Genomic DNA, 19,969 nt, shown 5'->3' on the forward strand with positions numbered 1-19,969 from the left:
GAAGGGAAGGCGCTGACACGCGAGGCTAGTGGCGTAGTGAGAGAAGAAAATAGGCAGCGCATGTGGGCGAGCTGGGCCGCACGATGCGGTGCGCGCGTGGGAGAAAGAGGGAGGCGCGCGGAGCGGGCCGGTGACTGGGCTGGAGCGAAGCCGGCCGACCATGGGAGAAAACAGGAACGAGAAAGGAAGAGAAGGGAAGGGTTGCTAGGCCGCCAGCAGGCCAAAACTGGGAAGGGAAAGGAAGAAGAGGGCCAGGCCAGATCTAGGGCTGGGCTGAAAATGAAGAAAGGTAAAATTTTCAAAATCAAATTCTTTTCCAAATGTATTTTTCAATTCTAAGCCAAATTCAAATGGAATTTGAATTCAACTTCAAATCATCTAGCTCTACACTCAACCAAAAACAATATACTTCGGCATGAATGCAACAAACATGTTTCTAAACCTTATAGTTACTTTTATTAACCAATGTTTATTATTTGGCCTTAGTTAAAAATACCTAGAAAATTTAATAAATGCTAAGAATTAAATGCTAACTTGTAGTAAATTTTTTTGGGTGTTATAGGATCGGGTGTCACTAAAGATCGAGGAGTCAATAGCAAAACCGATAAGAGAAAGCCTGCGTAAATTTAAGGGTAAAATCGACGTAGTTGTTCGATGTTCCAGGCGTTGACGAAGACTTCGTCGCCGATGGTTTTGAGCATATAGGTGCCTGGTTGGAGCACCTCTGCGATGATGTACGGTCCCTCCCACGGCGGAGAGAGCTTGTGGTAGTTCTTGTTGCTCTGGACGAGGTGGAGCACCAAGTCCCCGACGTTGAAGGCCCGCTCCCACACTCGACGGCTATGGTACCGGCGCAACACTTGCTGGTACTTGGCCGAGCGAAGGAGGGCAATGTTGTGCTTCATCTAGCTAGTCCATGGCATTCTCGAGGGATGCCTTGGCTCCCTGTTCATCGTACGCCCTAATCCTTGGTGCTCCATAATCGAGGTCGGTCGGGAGAATAGCTTTGGAACCGTCAACCATGAAGAATGGCGTGTAGCCGATGGCCCGACTAGGGGTCGTCCTCAGGCTCCAAAGCATCGCGGGAAGCTCCATGACCCATCGTCTGCCAAACTTGTTCAACCGGTTGAAGATCCTAGGCTTGAGGCCTTATAGGACCATGCCGTTTGCGCGCTCGACCTACTTGTTCATGTGGGGGTGTGCCACGGTGGCCCAATCGACGCGGTGTGGTATTCATCACAGAATCAGAGGAACTTTTTCCCATTGAACTGCATGTTGTTGTCCATGATAATGGAGTTTGGGACTCCAAAGCGAAGGACGATGTGAAGGAAGAACAACACGGCTTGCTCGGACTTGATCGTGGAGATCGATTGAGCCTCTATCCACTTTGTAAACTTGTCCACATCGACAAGCAAGTGTGTATAGCCCCCGGGTGCCCTCTTGAGAGGTCCAACCAGCTCGAGCACCCAGACCGCAAACGACCATGTGATGGGGATCTTTTGGAGTGGTTGGGCTGGCAGGTGGGTCTACCGAGCATAGTATTGACACCCTTCATAGGTGCGCATAATCTGTTCAGCGTTGGCTACTGTGGTAAGCCAGTAGAAGCCTTGTCGAAATGCATTTTCGACCAAGGTCCTAGGCACGGCATGGTGCCCGCAGACCCCACCGTGTATATCACTCAGCAACTGCTTCCCTTGTTCGATGGGGATGCAGCGTTGTAGGATCTCGGTGTGGCTTCGCCTATAGATCTTGCCCTCAATAACGACAAAGGACTTGGTGCGACGCGTGAGTCGCTGAGCCTCTGTTTTGTCTATCGACAACACCTCTAGGAAGAGGTAGTCGAGGTAAGGCATCCTCCAGTCGACCTGAGGGTCAGGCTCTATCGCTAGATCCTCGTCAAGCTCCATGACTTTGGGGTCGGATGAAGCCGCTGGCTGGTTAGCCCCCAAGCCCAGGGCAAGTGACCCATCACTGGTCTGTTCTGGCTCCTCGTAGCGGACCGAGGGCTTGTACTAATCGCTGGCAAAGACGCCCGTCAGCACCGGCTCTTGGTCGAACGCCATTTTTGCCAGCGTGTCGGCCATCTCTTTGAGACACCTCAGGATGTGATTGAGCTCGAGACCATCGAACTTGTCCTCCAGCTAGCGGACTTCTCGGTAATACGTAGCCATCTTGGAGTTGTGGCAGCTTGATTCCTTCATGACTTGGTCGATGACCAGCTGGGGGTCGCCCTGGACATCAAGCCACCGGATACCCAACTCCATGGCGATGAGTAGGCCATTGATGAGTGCCTCATACTTGGCCACATTGTTGGAGGAGGGGAAATGGATGTGAACCATGTACCTCATGCGTACCCCAAGGGGCGAAACAAAGACCAGCCCCACACTAGCGCCTTTCTTCATCAGCAATCCATCGAAGTACATCGTACAGTACTCTTGGTCGACGACTGCTGGCATCATTTGGATCTTGGTCCACTCTGCACTTGGAACTTGATCCATCCGAGGGGCATATGAAATGCCTTGACTCATCAGCTCGAGTGCACACTTCGCGATTCTTCCTGTGGCATCCTGGTTTTGGACGACCTCGCCTAGAGGGAAGGACATCACGACCGTCACCGGATGTGACTTGAAGTAGTGACGCAACTTCCTTTTGGCGATAAGGACAGCATACAGGAGTTTCTAGATTTGGGTGTAGTGAGTCTTGGAATCGGACAAGACCTTGCTAATAAAGTATAAGGGACACTGCACTTTGAGGGCGTGTCCCTCTTCTTCTCGCTCTACCACCAGGGCGGCGCTGACCACTTGTGTGGTGGCTGCAACGTAGAGCAGAAGCGGTTCCCCGTTGGTTGGGGGGCCAGGATCGAGGCCTTTGTCAGGAGCTGCTTGACCTTATCAAGTGCCTCCTAGGCCTCCATTCGAAGCAGTCGGCCTTCTTCAGAAATCGATAGAGGGGGAGACCTTGTTCGCCGAGGCATGAGATAAAGCGGCTGAGCGCGGCGAGGCACCTTGTAACTCGATGTACCCCCTTTATGTTCTGAATCAGGGCCATCTTTGTGATGGTCGAGATCTTCTCTGGGTTGGCTTCGATGCCACGCTCAGAGATGATAAAACCCAGCAGCATACCCCTTGGGACCCTAAAAATGCACTTCTCAGGGTTGAGTTTGATGCCGTTTGCTCGGAGTTTCACGAAGGTCTGCTCTAGGTCGGCTATGACCTGGTCAGCCCGTTTGGACTTGACCACGATGTCATCCACGTAGGCATCAACGGTCTGCCCAATGAGATCCCTGAAACACTTGAGCATGCAGCGTTGGTACGTAGCCCCCATGTTCTTCAGGCTGAACGGCATTGTGACATAGCAGAACGATCTGAATGGGGTGATGAAAGATGTCACGAGCTGGTCGAACTCTTTCATCGTGATTTGATAGCACCCGAAGTAAGCATCAAGCAAGCAAAGGGTTTCGCACCCTGAGGTCGAGTTGACTACTTGGTCTATGCGTGGCAAAGGAAATGGATCCTTTGGCCACGCTTTGTTAAGACCCGTGTAGTCAACACACATTCTTCAGTTCCCACTCTTTTTTCATATAAGAACGGGATTGGCTAACCACTCGAGGTGGTATACTTGATTAATCCGGCCACCAAAAGCTTCGCAATCTCCTCACCGATGGCCCTGTGTTTCTCCTCGTCGAAGCGACGCAGGCGCTGCTTCTTGGCTTGGAGCCTAGCCTGATCTTTAAGGCATGTTCGGCGACTTCTCTTGGAATGGCTGGCATGTCCGAGGGTCTCCACATAAAGATGTCTCTATTTGCATGGAGGAAGTTGGCGAGCGCGCTTTCCTATTTGGAGGAAAGCATGGTGCCGATCCACACCACTTTGCCCTCAGACCCATTGGGTCTATGAGGACCTCCTTGGCGCCCTCTATAGGCTCAAAAGACACGGCCGACCGCTTGGGGTTAGGCGCTTCTTCGACGACCTCCTCCCTAATGGCCGCAAGCTCTTTGGAGGCGACAATTGTCACGGCGTGTTCGCAGCACTCGACCTCACACTCATAGGCACGCTGGAAGGAGGTGCCGATGGTGATGACCCCGCATGTACCTGGCATCTTCAACTTTAGATAGGTGTAGTTGGGGATGACCATGAACTTCGCGTAGCATGGACATCCCAGGATGGTGTGGTAGGTCCCGTGGAACCCGACCACCTCGAAGGTAAGGGTCTCCATCCCATAATTGGTCAGATTCCCAAAGGTGACGGGCAGATCGATCTGCCCAAGTGACACGGCCTGCTTTCCAGGTACGATGTCGTGGAAAGGCGCCCCGGTCGGCCGGATGTGCGATCGGTCGATGCCCATGGCGTCGAGCATTTCAGCGTACATGATGTTGAGGCCACTGCCTCCATCCATCAGCACCTTGGTGAGCCGCTTCGTGTTGATGATCGGGTCAACCATGAGCGGGTATCTTCCTGGCTGTGGGACGCTTTCTGGGTGGTCGATCCGATCAAACGTTATGGCGGACTTCGACCATCGGAGGAAGGAAGGTGTGGCCGGCTCAGCCGTATAGATCTCACGGCGCGCAAGCTTCTGGTGGTGCTTGGAGTCATAGGCCACCGACCCTCCGAAGATCATGAGGCAGCCATCCAGCATCGAAAATCCACCGTCCTTCCCCTTGGCCTCGTCTACGGTCGGCTTAGGCTCCTTCCTATGCTCCCCTTTGTTGGAGCCTCCGGACAAGAACCGCTTCATGAGGACACAATCCTTGTATAGGTGCTTGATGGGGAAAGCATGGTTCAAGCATGCCCCTTCGAGCAGCTTCTCAAAGTGGTCTAGGGTACCCTCGGCGGGCTTTCGACCCCCCTTGCGGTCGGTAGTGGCCACAAGCGAGCCCTCGCGCCGCTGCTTGTTCTTCTTCTTGTTGGGGCAGTTGGAGGCGCCTTCGCCGGCGTCCTCGTCCTGCTTTGCCTTGCCCTTAGGGCGGTCGAACATTGCCTCGACCGCCTCCTCGCCTGAGGCATGGCTGGTGGCAATGTCGACGAGCTCTTTGGTGGTTCACGGGCCCTTACGTCCCAGCTTGTGAACCAGGATGAGCTCATCCACCACATCCATCTACATCTTGGCATGGTTGATGTCCTCAAAATTCCTTTGAGATTGACCTTGCCGACCTATGCATGACTAAAATCTTAGAGAGGGTTTGCAATTTGTCCATATCCATCTCCAAATCTGTCGATGAGAGCACAGAGGAGTTGCCACCCATCTCAAGACTGCTTGATGGGTTACTTTAATCCACGGAGTATCCCCTAGCACCGCCTCTACAATAGACTCCTAAGGAGCAAGAGGCTTATTGATCTTCGCGAGAAGTATGAGCAACTCAAGGCCAACTAGGTCAACCTTGAGACCAAGAACATAGCTACCTAATTTAAATATAGACCTATGGGCTACTTTATGTTGTTTTTAACAGTTGTCGAAGTAGGTAATTATTTAGAAAACATAATAGATTCTATGGTTATGAGTTATCAATGGTGATTAGAGTTTACCCAATTGAATACCACATAATTCTATTTTTCATGAGAATTTCTAGGATTTATTTTTTCTAGCACATCTCATGAGGATTAGTGTCGAGGTTGGGGACCTCTAGTTAGATATCTAGAATTTGTTTGTTTTCTAGCATAATATGTATTTAATGGAAACCTAAGCTTAAGTTATATAAACTTTGGTTGCATCACTTTTCATGGCATCATGAATCTATATTTTAGCTTTGAATTTTTAATCATCTTAGTTGTTGGCATCCATGTGTTATGTTCAAATTCTACTGTTTATTATATCTTGTATTTAAAACTTTCAATTTTATTCTATTAAAAAGGACTCTAGGTCCAATGATCGGGGTGGATAACTTAGATGCAAATTTGGAAGGTTACTTCATGTATTTGTTTTTATAATGACAAAGATAGATAAATAGAATAGACCCAATAATTATCATTGGTGATGGTGATTAGAGCCTACTAAATTAAAGGCCAATGTTTCTAATTATTGTGATAATTTTTAGGAATTATATTTTTTTCATAGGGCGTCGTGAGAATTAACGTGGAATCTCTGTTGTGTCCTCAGATTCGTAATAGTAACATAAGATGGGACATCCAGTGATCCAGTTAATTTTGGATAAGCAGATCGTTAGTCATCCATTCTGCTGCCGCGCGGCAGGGTCCAGTAGGCCGGCCTCCTCTTTTGGCCCAATTAATTGATGGACTTCTCTGCACTGAAGCTCTAAGGAAAGAAAATTGGGCCTCGCACTGGAACAAGGAAAGTTTTCAAAATAGTAATCTCGAAAATGTACTGTTTTTTTTTCCGCAACAAAAGCACATTTTCATCAAGTCTGGATCTAGGTAAGCCTCGGCTTAACCGGGAGCAAACGGGACAATGCTACACATTCCTACATTAATGGATGACCGTTTTTGCGACCACGCTAGACGACCAAGGAGAAAAGGAAGGGTCTGAAGACCCAGGGAAGCGTTTAAAGATATCCGTTGCTCAGCCTCCTGCTCGGTGTACACACAAGCAACAAATAACAGTAATATTCAGGAGCGGGTGTCCGTTCGACCGGACGCCGCGTGGCCACTTCTGCCTAGCTGCTGCCCACTCCATAAGATTGACCTCTCCTCGCCGTGCGCAACCAAGATGCCCGTACCGACTACCGAGCCGGCGCTCCCGGCGGTCTTTCTCTGTGTCCCATCCCCGCTCCTCTCTAAGCCGTACCCCAACGCCGCACTCTCCGACTCCCCCACACCGTCCTCCCACCGTGCCTCCTTCCTCCCTCGCTCGTGCAGTGGGCCCTGAGCGCTCTCCGTCGCCATCTCTGTCCCAAGCCCCATTTCCTCCACGGTGTCGCGGCTCCATCCTCCTTCTCCACCGTGACCTAGCGCTAGATCCCACTGTGCACACCTACCTACTGCTAGGTTTTGCTGAAAGCGCATATTGCAAACGTCTATTCCAAATGTTTCATCTGTTTTTTTATATGTATGTTGCAAGTGTTTCATATGGATGTTGCAAAAGTAGATCGGGATGTTGCATATGTTGCAAACGTCTGTTCCAGATGTTTTATCTGTTTTTTCGATGTATGTTGCAAGCGTGTTTATTTGGATGTTGCATATGTTTCACACATATGTTGTAAATATTTTATTTGGATGTTGCATATGTTTTGCAATAACTTTTTTAAGTGTTTTCAGGTTTTTTGCAGGTGCTTTTCAGACGCATGTTTCAAGTATTTCATCTGTCTTTGTACGTATGTTGCAAATGTTTCATTTGAATGTTTTAAAAGTAGATCGGGTGTTGCAAATGTTGCAATGGCGCCGATGGTTGGCGGACAGTGGCCTGCCGCAGGGCTTCGGCTCCTACATACCTCGTGCATTCCTCGCTCGGCACGCCTCGCCCTCCCCTCCCTTCCCTTTCCTCCATCTTGCCGTGGTAGTTCGAGCTCGCGCGGGAAATAGAGTGGCGCGGATGGCCCCGCGTGTGGGTGGGGCGAGTCATTCGGGCAGCGCGGAATCAAAACGGGCGGGACGCACGGCGCGGAGCAAGAGCAAGAAACTGAGATCAGCTGTCGCGGGCATCTGTCCGGACATCCGGATGCGCCAAACAAATAAAGCAAGTTATCATTTGTCTTGACGCCCTGATCACTGAGTACGCAGGTTTCCAAATAATAATAAAGCATGACTTTGCACGGTGATCGCACCAGAGATATCCGATCCTTCACCCACGCCTCCTGTCACGTAGTGTTTGGTTTGGGGATGAGGTGGGAGGGATGATCCACTTTTTGACTGTTTTGGTTGGGAGTCCTTAGGAGTTGGGATATCCCACCTAGAGCATATCCATGGAATATTCGGTGAAATTGGGACCGAGCCCGTCCCAGAAAAAAAACGCGGACGGGGACGTCCTCTTGCGACGACGTGGGACGGCGTGAGCATCTCCAGACGATGGCGAATGGGAGCGCGGCCTCCTCCGGCGCGGGCGAGCTCTGGTCGGGCGCCCGCGGGCCCCAGCTCGCGGAGCTCCGGTGCGGTGCGGCACGGCACAGCCCCAAGCTCGCGGAGCTCCGGTGCGGCCCCAGCTCCGGCGCGGCGTGGCCCCAGCTCGCGAAGCTCCGACGCATGGGCGAGTCCGACGAGCAGCAACCATGGCGCGTGCGAGCATGGGGGAGTTTGACGAGCCGCAGCCATGGAGTGTACGAGCGTGGCGAAGTCCGATGAGCAGCAGCAGCCATAGCACGGGAAAGAAGATAAGACATCACGCATAGAAAGAAGATAAGGGAGAATAAGAAATAAAAAATTAAAAAGAGTATGACAAGTGGGTCCTAAGTAAACAGTAGCCAACGGCGTTAAATTCACCCTCCATCCCATTCCTATTTATCTCTTCAACTAAACACAAAATGGATTGATCCCGTCCTTGTCAATCAAACAGAAAATAGAGCCGTCCCATCCCGTCCTATTCCAGAAATCAAAGACTGAACCGTCCCACCTCACTTTAACTCCCAACCAAATGCACGGTTACTTAAGCAGGCCATCCCTCATTGTTCTCCGTGTAAATCTTCTCGGCACAGCATTAATTAAACATAGGCGTGGCACAAGCCTATTGGATTGATGAACCTCCAAATTAAAGCCAACTGTCAGTCCAAAAATTGGTGTTGACCCTCCTGTCCGATCATGGCCTGGAAACTTCCTTCCTTTGCTCGCACGTGCGTACCTATGATTGCACGTGCGTACATAGTGTGTCCAATACGTGCATCTACATCAATGTTGCATAATGCATACTCCGTATAGCACATCACTCCAACTCTCAAAGTTACGGCGAAAATGAAGTGTGTCTGTCAACATAAGACGACGAAAGAGAGCCACGACCTTTCTGTGTTGCTTCCCGTAATAAATTGTTAATTAGTGAAGTTAACCAATCAAATCATGGCCGACAGTGAGGTCGATGGATCGTATCTGAGTCCTGGACCACGGTCAAATATTACCGTTGATTGTGCAGCCACAATACTGGAAGGACCAAGATTTCCAGGTGGGGGAGACCGTAAAACTATTGGGCTCTCAAACTTTCCACACACCTACAGGCGCCACTAAAGTCATCCATGTACAGTGAACTGATCCTTGATTAGTTGGTTGGGTTCTTTGTAGTAGAACCTATCCATCCGGGTTCAAAGTCCTCGACTTGGCACGGGTGTTCGTATTTTTCTGAATTTATTCCAAGATGTAAGAGCACTATGCTTTCAGTGGTAGGCGACGTCCCCGTCGACAACGAGACACATGTGATGACTTCGTGAATCTCGTGATCTGTCAACTCAGTCATTCGGATGTGCTCATAGAGATAGGATTTGCGTACGTGTGTTTATAGGGATGAGCGTACATGCATATTATGGACGTCTACATTGTACTGTGTAATTTAAAAAAAACATCCATGTACGGGGTAAAAAACAATAACTTCACCCATGTACTTGGTTAAAGGAATCTAGTCGAAAGATCAAGAAAGCAAAGCATAAGAACAAGAGAAGATATCGGACATTATTATGTATGCCATTTTGTTGAGTCATTATTTTCATACTCTTTTCTGCAGGAACATAAAAAAATCAATGACATAGCATCCGACGTCTTGTCTCAGCGAAAGATTTTTTTTGGTGCCAAGAAAGGAAGGAGAAAGTCAAGTGTTTCGGATAGGTTTGTAGAATCGTTTCATGGAACGAGAGGTTAAATAAAAGCTCAATTTTACTCGAGGTATCGAAGAGTCATCTCTCTTGGGTACTTCTAATTGGAGTAACCGAGCAAGGGCCTATTAGCTCACCTTTGATCCACACAATGACTGATTGCTCTCTACTTCTCTAGTGGTCAGCAGACTCCAAATTGAGCACAACTTCTTTTTGAATCATTCACAAGTATCCTCCTAGAAAGGTCATCAGTAAGAGCATCTCTGGTAGATCACCAATACAACTCCCCCAATTGGGTAGTATTGAGCTGACACCAATACAACTTTTCATATTATTGAATGAGTTATTTTTTCAGATCATGAATATCCAATCAATACATATTAGCCCCACATGTCAGTTCAACTGTGACTCCTATCCGTCCCACCTCTCCTATAGATCTATCACCCCTCTTCTCCTCCATCTCCGACCACGAGCAAGCACTCCCACAATTGTATCTCCTCCATTGGAAGTCCCGGTTTGGTTCTGGTAATTGAGTGACCACCAAAGGTGGACTAATGAGGTTTCATGTGAGATGAACATGTGATTTGTCCACACACTAGGTTGAGTAAGACATGATGGCCATATTGGAGAAATGGCATGTGCATGTGTTGGGAGTGCTCAACTAGTGAAAATGAGAAGAAGCTTATTGAATATGGGACATGGCATAGTCTCATATGGCAAGATGGTGAAGATCAAGACGAGACCTGGCTGCGAAGGTCTGTGTGCAAGTGTGAAGGGCAATCTAGTTGAGGTGGTGAAGTGCGAGTAGATGGCTTGGCGCTGGTGGACCAAGACAACAGTGAAGAGCAAGCAAGGTTACGATTGATGGACCGTGAAGGCCATATGGAGCTAAGTGGACCATATCATTCATGGAGATCGAGCCAAGTGAAGATACAACTGATATCAAGTGGCTTGATGAAGTGAAGATGGAGGAGTCTCATGCTATGGATAATGATCAAGGTGGTGTGGGTAGCCACACTTGGATGATCATTCTTCATCATATGTTGATGATGATGAAGATGGAAGTTGGATGCTCGTGTGGGCATCATTGACATGGAGATAGAATGGAATGCACAAGGAAAATGTATATTTGCAAGTAATTTTATTTCACCATCCATTGGTGTGTAGAGAAGTGCACGATCGGGTTTATAGACAGTCGTACTAACAAGAGGGGTTTCTTGTTTGTAATTGGTTATCAGTGCCACTAGGTGAGATCAAACTCGAGGTGCATTTAGATTGAGTAGCGTGGAAAGGAAGCAAGTGAAAACCTTTACAAAAATGTTTTGAAAAATGCTTATGCTTCTTCTTCCTCCCTCTCCTAGCTTTATCTTCTTAATTTATCCTCCTTTGTCTTCCCTCTTGTTCACTCGTGGGTGGGTGGGGGGGGGGGGGGCTGTGGCGGGTTAGGGAGGCTCCATGAGCATTGAGCAACATGGGGGTAGGGGTCCGCAACCTAGGTAGGTATATTATTTGACTAGAAGGAATCTAAGCGACCAATGTACCCTCAGTTCACTTCTCATGTTCCTTTTGTGCTGTTAATCTACTAGTCCTACTCCTGCATGCATATATACAAGAGTAAGTATTCAGTAGTATAGTACTTCCTCCGTTCAAAAATACAAGGAATGCGCGTACTTGAAAACTCAAATCTTGTTACATCTTTGAATAATAATTAGCCTAATCATTTAAAAATTTTATAGTACGAAAGCATAACATTAGATTTGTATTAAAAAGAATTTTCTAATGATCAAACTTTTATTGCCATAAATTACATACTATAAGAGAAATTAATGGTCAAAATATGATGTTGAGAACGCAACAAGTTAAATGGTGCCTTCTATTTAGAGATGGAGGGAGTAATTACGATTTAGGAGAGTGAATATTGCATTGCATTGTACTATCTGCACTACATATATTGTATGAGCTCTTTTACAGTGGTGGGGGTACTTCTTGGTTCCTCTTAGTTCCTAAGCAATTAATTAGCGCTAATTAATTTTATGAGTGGAAGGTTAATACGGTAATTGCGGCTCCCTCCCCCCGGTACCCCTCCCCCACGCGCGACCGAACCCGCATGCCTCGCCCACGCGCACCCGAAGGACGCAAGCAGTTTCGTGGACGCGAGGCTTCCCTGCCCTCAGCCTTAGCCGCGGCCGCCTCGCGCAGCGCCGCCGCCACCGGCCTGCCCTCGCCACCACCGGTCGCTCCTCCCTCCTCCCCCCGGCACCCCTCGCCCACGCGCACCGCCGCCGCCAAGGACGCTCCTCTCCTGCTCCACGACTACAAGGCGGTGACGCACGAGCACAACTTCCTCTCGCTGTACGCCGCCGCCGCCGCCAAGGACGCGAGGCTGCGCACAAGACCTAGCCGCCGCCACCTCGCCCTCGCCCTCGCCATTGCTTCGGGGACGCCATCGCTTAGCGCGGCGTCGTCCGGGATCGATCCGAGCACGCCCCTGCCGCGCTCCGCCTCGGTTCAGTTCGGCCGAACCTCGTCGTCGCCGGCCCGCTCGGCTCGATCGTGCTCTCACCGGACGCGGTCGATTTGAAGGTGCGCGCATCCGTTGCTCCTCATTCGCCCTAGCACGTGTCGTGGTCGCCTCGTGATCGAATGCTTCTATATTATGCTTGCATCTTTTGGGCTCCTGTCTACTGTCTAGTGCTGAATCCATGTCTTATATTTGTAATCTTGCCGTTACCGTGAATCCATGTAGCAAAGCAAATATTGACACACAAGCAATACTCAGATCCAGGCAGTGCAATTTTGATTTGGGTAGGCACTTGGTGTTCCTCATAGGTTGCTGTGTTGCCAGATCGAAATTGGCCAGATCGGTTTGCCTTGTGTTAGATAGTTTACTCAATATGTTAGTGGGGTCCCAAAAGTGCCAAATCGAAATTGACCGGATCGATTTGCCTTGTGTTAGATAGTTTACTCAATATGTTAGTGAAGTCCCAAACGATCTGGTCTACACTTTAGTAACCTACTCTGATCATATTAGTTAGGTGTTTTCTACGAGTGCCACCTTGGCAAGCTGCATTCTTGGATTCCAATTTTATTTTTAGTTCTCGCTATTCACGACTGAATACCCACCTTATAAAGTTTCATAAATATTTAAACTGATACATAAAATAACTGTGTTGCTAAAGTGAAAGCAATAATCATACAGATAACCATAATTACACCAGTGATGCCTTCCACTCCTTTGACCAATGTAAAGTATGTTGGCTTTGTTTCACCGAAGTACTGGCCCAGAGGAGCATACTTCTCATTTGATGAATGTATAAGCCGTGGAAAATCACACACAAGGTGGTTCCCTGCATGGAGGATTATACCAACAACGATTGCTGCTGCAATAGTCTGCCCATTAAAACAACAAAACAAATTATTTTATTAGTTTTCTTAGTCAATGTCTCATATTTCATATGTTGCATCTAGTGAGTAGGTTTCCATGTAATTCAAATCCCTGTAGCCACTAAGTATAGGCCATCTTCTACTATGATAAAGCTATTCTTTGGTAGTTGGAGATGAGCAAGCATATTTTATCATTGAAGGAAAAAAAAAAGAAGAGGAAATACTAGATGTGTTTCTGTACAGAGAGGATGGATCACTTCATCAACCAGAATACATTTTGTGTTTTGCGTAATTGTTATGCTCTGCATATAATTCATAAATAAACTGTTACAGAATTAAGCATCCCACTGGACATGAGTAACTGAACATACTTTTTTTTAGATAAACTGAATAAATTTATTTGGCTCACAATGAATTGGTACAATAAGTACACACATAGAATAAAAGGTACAAGAAGGGCAAACACCTATATTCAGACTTCTACAGTGGGGGCCTCCCCTGCTGTATTTTCTGCTAAAAAACACCTATATTCAGACTCACTAAGTATATGATCTTTTTTTTAGAAAAATAAGTTTAAGCACGTGAAAATAAAGTTGAATATCCTGCATCACCATGAACAGATGCAAATGCCCATTTACTTCCTTTCAGTCCTAAATTAACTGATTTAGGTACAAATTAACTCATTAACATGAAACTCTGAAACTATATTGGCAGGATAAAAAGAGGCACCGACAAACTAATGACTAACCTTGTGGAAGTTTATATTATCATCAAATGGTAATGCCCGTGCAGCCCTTGTATTTCTCAACCAAGTAATGGTGTTACGGCATACTGGGAGGAGGATAATTGCCATGTTCAGCTTCAGGGTTTCAGCATCGCCTTTTGCAGTGGTCACGCAGTAGCCCATCACATTAAAGACATACCTGTTGCGATACTGCATGAACTTCCAAGTGAACAGTCCGGCCATTATTCCAATCCATAATGCAAGTACCCATAGGCGTTTCCAATTATCCTCCAAGTAGTAACTCAATGTAGTACTTATCTTGCGAATTGGAGTCTTTTTCCTTAAGCCTGCTAGGTTCTGACTTAGTGCTTGGCTTGTGTAACTTAGCGCCTGACTGTAGTTCACAAAAATTCTTTTCAGGACTATTACAGCATGATCACACTCAAAAGTTTCATAAATATTTAAACTGATACATAAAAATTCTTTTTAGGACTATTACAGCATGATCACAAAAATTCTTTTGCACATCTCTTTTCTTGTTGGAATTTACTGTTCCCTGTTGCATAATATACAAGCATCTATACAGGAGGAAATGTCAGATCTTGAGTCTTTGCTGGAGTACAATGAAATTGTCAAGAAGTTGTTTGCTAATGAAGAAGAAGGATTTCAGTTCTATAACAACTACGGTTTTGAGAAAGGATTTAGTGTGAGGAGAAGCTATTGTGAGTGGGACAATGGCCACAATGAGATGACTCTTCGGAAGTTCGTTTGCAGCCGTCAAGGTTTCCGTGAACAGAAGTAGCTGAAGAGGGCGATTAAGAAGCGGAAGTCGCGGAATATTACCCGTGTTGGATGTCTTGCTAAATTTGTGATTGCACGAGATCAGATCACAGGGCAGTGGTATGTGAAGGATTTCATCGATGAACACAACTATCCGATGGCGCTAGCAGAGCTTGTCTGCTACGTTCACATAGAAGAATCAGCGATGAGCAGAAAGTTGAGGTTGTGGAGATGGAGAGTTCTGAGATCCGCAAACACAAGATAATGGATATTTTGGAAATGCAGTATGGTGGGTATGATAAGGTTGGGTGTACAACAAGGGACTTGTATAATTTCTGCCATCGCTATAAGGCGGAGACAATTGCTACCGATGACGCTCAAACAGTCATCAGTTACCTGATGGAACTTCAGCGCAGAGATCCTGATTGCTTTTTCAAGTACATGGTTGATGGGGAAGGACACCTAAAGGGACTATTCTGGTGTGATAGTCAATGTCTGCTTGATTATGAAGCATTTGGTGATGTCGTTGTATTTGATAGCACCTACAAAACTAATCGGTACAACCTACCCCTTGTTCCTTTTGTTGGGGTGAATCACCATCGAAGCACAGTTATTTTTTGATGTGGAATTATTTCTCATGAGAATATTGAGTCATATGTGTGGTTGTTGAGTACATTTTCCGAGGCCATGATTCAGAAGCATCTGATCTCTGTGATCACTGATGGAGACCTTGCTATGCAGAGAGCAATCAGGCTGGTCTGGCCGAATTCATCGCATAGGCTCTGCATATGGCATATTGAGCAGAACATTGTGCGTAATCTTAAGGATGATGTTGTCAAGGATGAATTCAGGAGTTTCCTTTATGATTGTTGGTCCATAGAAGAGACCGAGAGAAAATGGCAGGAATTTTTGGATAAGCATAAGGTTACAAATAAGGAGTCATGGTTGTATCAGATGTATGATATGAGGGAAATCTGGTGTGCTTCATATCATGCTGGTAAGAGCTACTTAGGACTGAGGAGCAACCAACGGAGTGAGAGCCTAAACTCTAGGCTTCATATGCGTCTAGATCGTAAAATGACACTGCTTGACATGGTAAAGCACGTGGAGCACTGCCTTTCAGGGCTGCGCACAAATGAGGCAAAGTTGGACACTGATGCATTGCAATCTGAGGCATGCATAGAACCAGATGCTTCAATTATTGAGATAGAAGCCGTGAAATCGTTCACTCCAACAGTTTTCGCCACGGTGCAGTTCAGCATAAAGGCAGCCAAGAAGTGTTTTTCGATTGACATTCTAGATGGCGATAATATGAGTGAGTATATTGTTGGCAGGAAGGATAAAGGAGACATGATGTACTATGTCAAATGTCAATTTTGTGATGAAGGCAATCTGAAGGGAATTTCTTGTTCTTGTGGTAAGTTACAATCGATTGGAACCCCCTGCTCACACATCTTCTTTGTATTGGGCTATCTGGATGAAGACAAGCTTCCAGACTATTGTGTTTTGAAAAGGTGGACAATGGGGGCGAAGAATGCATTTCCTCTGAAATGGAAGAGCACCATGTATGACTATTCCGAAAGCCTACAGAGGTACCGTGAGCTACGCAATATCAGTCAAGGTGTAGCCTTCGCAGCATCTCGTTCACTTGAATCATATGAGCGGCTGAAACACGTTCTGCAGGATGAAGTTGCTATGAACCTGCCAAATGAAGGAGATAACAGAGGCGAGAGGTATGGTCCGGTGCTGCCACAAGCCCCAGATGTTGCTTCTGTAGCGTTCAGTAATGTGCTGGATCCCTTGCATGTGCCTGGAAGAGGGGCCCCGAAGAAAAATTTGAAGTCAATTTCAAATACGAAGAAATCTAAGGTCAAATGTAGCCTGTGTAAGGATAAGGGTCACAATCGGCGAACATGCTCCATAAGAAAAGAGGTAGTTCATCTAAGTTGAAAACAGGCCATCTGCGAGGCATGTGTAGTTATGACTGATGTTTGTCCTCTTTATTTGTAAGAATCAAAGCTCCCTGGAGATGTGCTTGATATATGATTTGCCAATGATGAGGCTTATCTGGTGGTCTTATCATTGTAATCCCTAGAGAGGCTTCCTCTGTTACTGTAGTCTTCTTGACTTTGTTGCTATTTGTAACTGTGTTTGTTCAGGACTTGAGAGCCTGCTAATTGTACCAGTTGCTGAATTATGGGAATAATTGCCAGACCTAGTTTTTGTTTCTGTGTTGATCCTTTGTAAAATATATAGTTATTCAATGTTTAGTAGCTCACTTGCTTTGTTTTGTGCCCTGTCCGCTCATCTACAGTCGTAAAATTGTGTGAGGAAAGAGTTGCAACCTCCAGTCAAGGAGGCAAAGTTGCAACTGGATTGTGGTTCATCTTCACCATGAGGATGTGCTGAGTCTGGTTTGAAGAAGGATGAGCCTTCATAATTCTATCTTGCTCCATAACATCTGACTAATGTTTTGGTAAACCATGGCAGAGAATAACAATCCCTGAAATACTGGAGGATGAGTGGTTCAAAAAGGGCTACAAGCGTCGGAGTTTGACGAGAAATATGACACACCATTGGATGATGTGGATTCAGTCTTCAATGATTCAGAAGTGAGTAAATGGTGCATTTCTATTTTCTATCTCATGCAAAATGTCACAGATATTACTTACAGGCTACTTTTCCAATTGTTATTTGACCTCATTCAGGAGCACCACGTGACAGAGAAGAAAGAAGAAGAACCCGTAGCTCTGAATGCATTTGAACTGATTTCAAGATCATCAGGCCTAAATCTTGGGAACCTATTTGACTCGGAGCAGGTATGAAATGCTCCAGACTCCTCCTGGAATGTTGAAAGTGAAATGTGTGACAAGCTTAAGTCACCATGATTTTCTAAGGACATAGCCTCATGGCTGTTATATGAACTTGAATTTCCTTTGTTTTTCTTAGTTTTTTTTTTCTAATTATCATGCTTCTGCAACTTACTTTGTAGGAATTCAAAAGAGAAACAAGGTTCACATCAAAATGTCCACCGAAAGAAATTGTACGCAAGATTGAGGAAGCTGCAAAACCTCTAGGATTTGGTGTTCAGAAGAAAAATTACAAGGTTCCTCCCTGCAACTCTATAATAACTGATTATTTTGATATATTCTTGAAGTCCTGACTTCTTGATAATAAGTACTAAAGCTTTAAAAAGATCATTCTGCGCCCGCCATTCTGAAGTTCTCTTTTGTTGTGTGACCAGTTGAGGCTCGAGAAAGTAAAAGCAGGGAGGAAGGGAAACCTCAATGTTGCTACCGAGGTTATAAAAAATCATGAACTGCAAATAATCTAAGAAATCTTCTTGTAGGGTTGTACCTAACATTTATTATGTATTTTTCATTCAGATACTGCAAGTTGCACCCTCTCTTCATATGGTAAGCAAAAGGTGACACTCTGGAATTCCAAAAGGTATACCTTGCATGCAAAGATCATGCCAACAAATGGAAACACATGTATTCATGTACTGAAGAAGTTACTGAAATTCACAATTTTACATTTTTTTTCTTTTAGTGCCTTTTCTTATTTAGGAGGAAATTTAGCACCTTTCCTCTGAACAATATTGTTACTTAACTGTTATTTTACTGCAGTTCTACAAGAACCTTTCCAAGACCTTAAAGGACGTTGTCTGGAAATATGAAGATCTGCAAATGCAACCTGCTTCTTAGCATCCACTTGGGAAGGAAGATGGCAAACTATTTGTGTTCCATCTTTCAAGCAGATTTCGCTTTCGTAGTCTGGGTCTGCAGTTTTGTTCACTGCGCTCTGTGTACCAGTGGGTGGCTTGGCATTTTCAGAGATTGCATTGCTCGTAGCCGGGATGAAGCCTATGCTATCCAGTAGGTTTTGTGAATATTGTGAGTTTTGTAAATCTATATGCCTATAAGTCATGTTGTAAGCTGCAATAATATGATCAGGAAACTGTGAAATGTAGAAGCCAAGTATGTTCTTTCTATGCTGCCCCATTTTCCGGCACTTTCCATGCATTCTGAATGAAGGGAAAAAAAGGGGCAAACTCATTGATATTTGTATTTGGCCATCATTTCATTTTTTAGGCTTGTCTCTGTAAATTGGGAGCCTTTTTCTTTTAGGCTCCTCTCTGTACGCTATTCTTAAATGCGATGAAGTTTGTTATAAAAAACAGCATATACAAATGAGCGGCTGCCGAATTTTCCAAAACGAACAAAGCCGGCAACAGACTGCCAACCACGCTCTACGAAGGCTGTCGTCCTTCTTGTCTATGCTATCATGCAGCAACCATCGGTTGATAACTTGATATATGCTAGGTCAACTACCATCCAAGATGCTGGCAAAAGCATGCACATATTAAATCTTATCATATATCATAGAATGTTAGCCAACCAAAATTTTCCCATCATGCTCGAACATAACACACTCAACACAAATGCGAACTAATACTCAGGATACACCACTGCATAAACCTGGAATTATAAGCTGGGAGCCCTGCTAACAGAAACACCTATGGCTCAGCAGATGCCATTGCTGTATCAGTGTTGCCAGGAATGGTTGTATCAATGTTGGTAGGCATTAAGGCATCAACACGTTGAAGCCGTCAATTGCCGTTGATATGATCATTGACGGTATCTGTGGGTGCCAGTGCAGTTCTTTCAAGTCTCTCTGGCCCTGCTCATACAAAACAGTCAGTGTCATGTGATTCACTCTTTACAAGCAACAAAACTGTGCAAGAAAAATGATACAGCCACAAAAGATGACGCCATAAGTCGATTAATTTCCAATGGCATCATAAGGAGTAATACCTGATGAGCAAAAAGAAGTTGTGGGGGCAAATCTTCAGGTGCATTTGCCTGCTCTTTCATCTTCGCTCTGAACTCAGCCTCCTCTTCCGCATCTCTTTCCAATGAAAGGTCCCAAATTCTAAATCCAGTAAATTCAGGAGAGGTGTCAGCAAATACTAGACATTTCAGAAATCCAGTGCATCTAAAACATGAATGGGGGAAGGTGAAGAGTGAGTTACGTTAGTTGATGATCTTCAGATGTTACAGCCAATGATGATGCTTCATGTGGACTCCACTCGATAGATGTAATTGCTTTCTTGTGGTACTCAAAGTGTGCTACCAACGAGTCCTCCTGCCAGAGTGCCAGTATGGCAGAGAGCACAAGAAAAGATTCACATGATATACTAAGAAAGTACAAAACCAAAAGTATTATCAGCAGTACAAATTGCCAAATATGTCAATATAATCTGGGTAACACAACAAGGGTACTACCGTGCAAGTCAGCTGCAATGATTTGTGCACAGTGCACTGTTTACATACTAACAGTAACAAAACAATATCTACTGTAGGATATTTCTAACTTCAAAATAGAGTAGCAAAAGCATAGCT

General features: G+C 45.8%; 1 long non-coding RNA gene and 2 pseudogenes across 1 annotated transcript; 2 read left to right on the forward strand and 1 right to left on the reverse strand.

Moving 5' to 3' along the window:
- Positions 1-14,376: 14,376 nt before the first annotated feature.
- On the forward strand, positions 14,377-16,514 carry LOC136469668 (protein FAR1-RELATED SEQUENCE 5-like; annotated as a pseudogene).
- Positions 16,515-16,544: 30 nt separating this feature from the next.
- Positions 16,545-18,556, forward strand: LOC136469670 (CBL-interacting protein kinase 32-like; annotated as a pseudogene).
- A 598-nt stretch (positions 18,557-19,154) lies between these two features.
- Positions 19,155-19,727, reverse strand: LOC136473148 (uncharacterized). Its single transcript, XR_010762526.1, has 3 exons — positions 19,600-19,727; positions 19,382-19,499; positions 19,155-19,247 (listed from the first exon to the last, which is right to left on the reverse strand). It is a non-coding gene; the product is annotated as an uncharacterized lncRNA (long non-coding RNA).
- Positions 19,728-19,969: the final 242 nt, after the last annotated feature.

This window comes from Miscanthus floridulus, chromosome 8, assembly GCF_019320115.1.
Source record: "Miscanthus floridulus cultivar M001 chromosome 8, ASM1932011v1, whole genome shotgun sequence".
Classification (NCBI taxonomy): Eukaryota; Viridiplantae; Streptophyta; class Magnoliopsida; order Poales; family Poaceae; genus Miscanthus; species Miscanthus floridulus.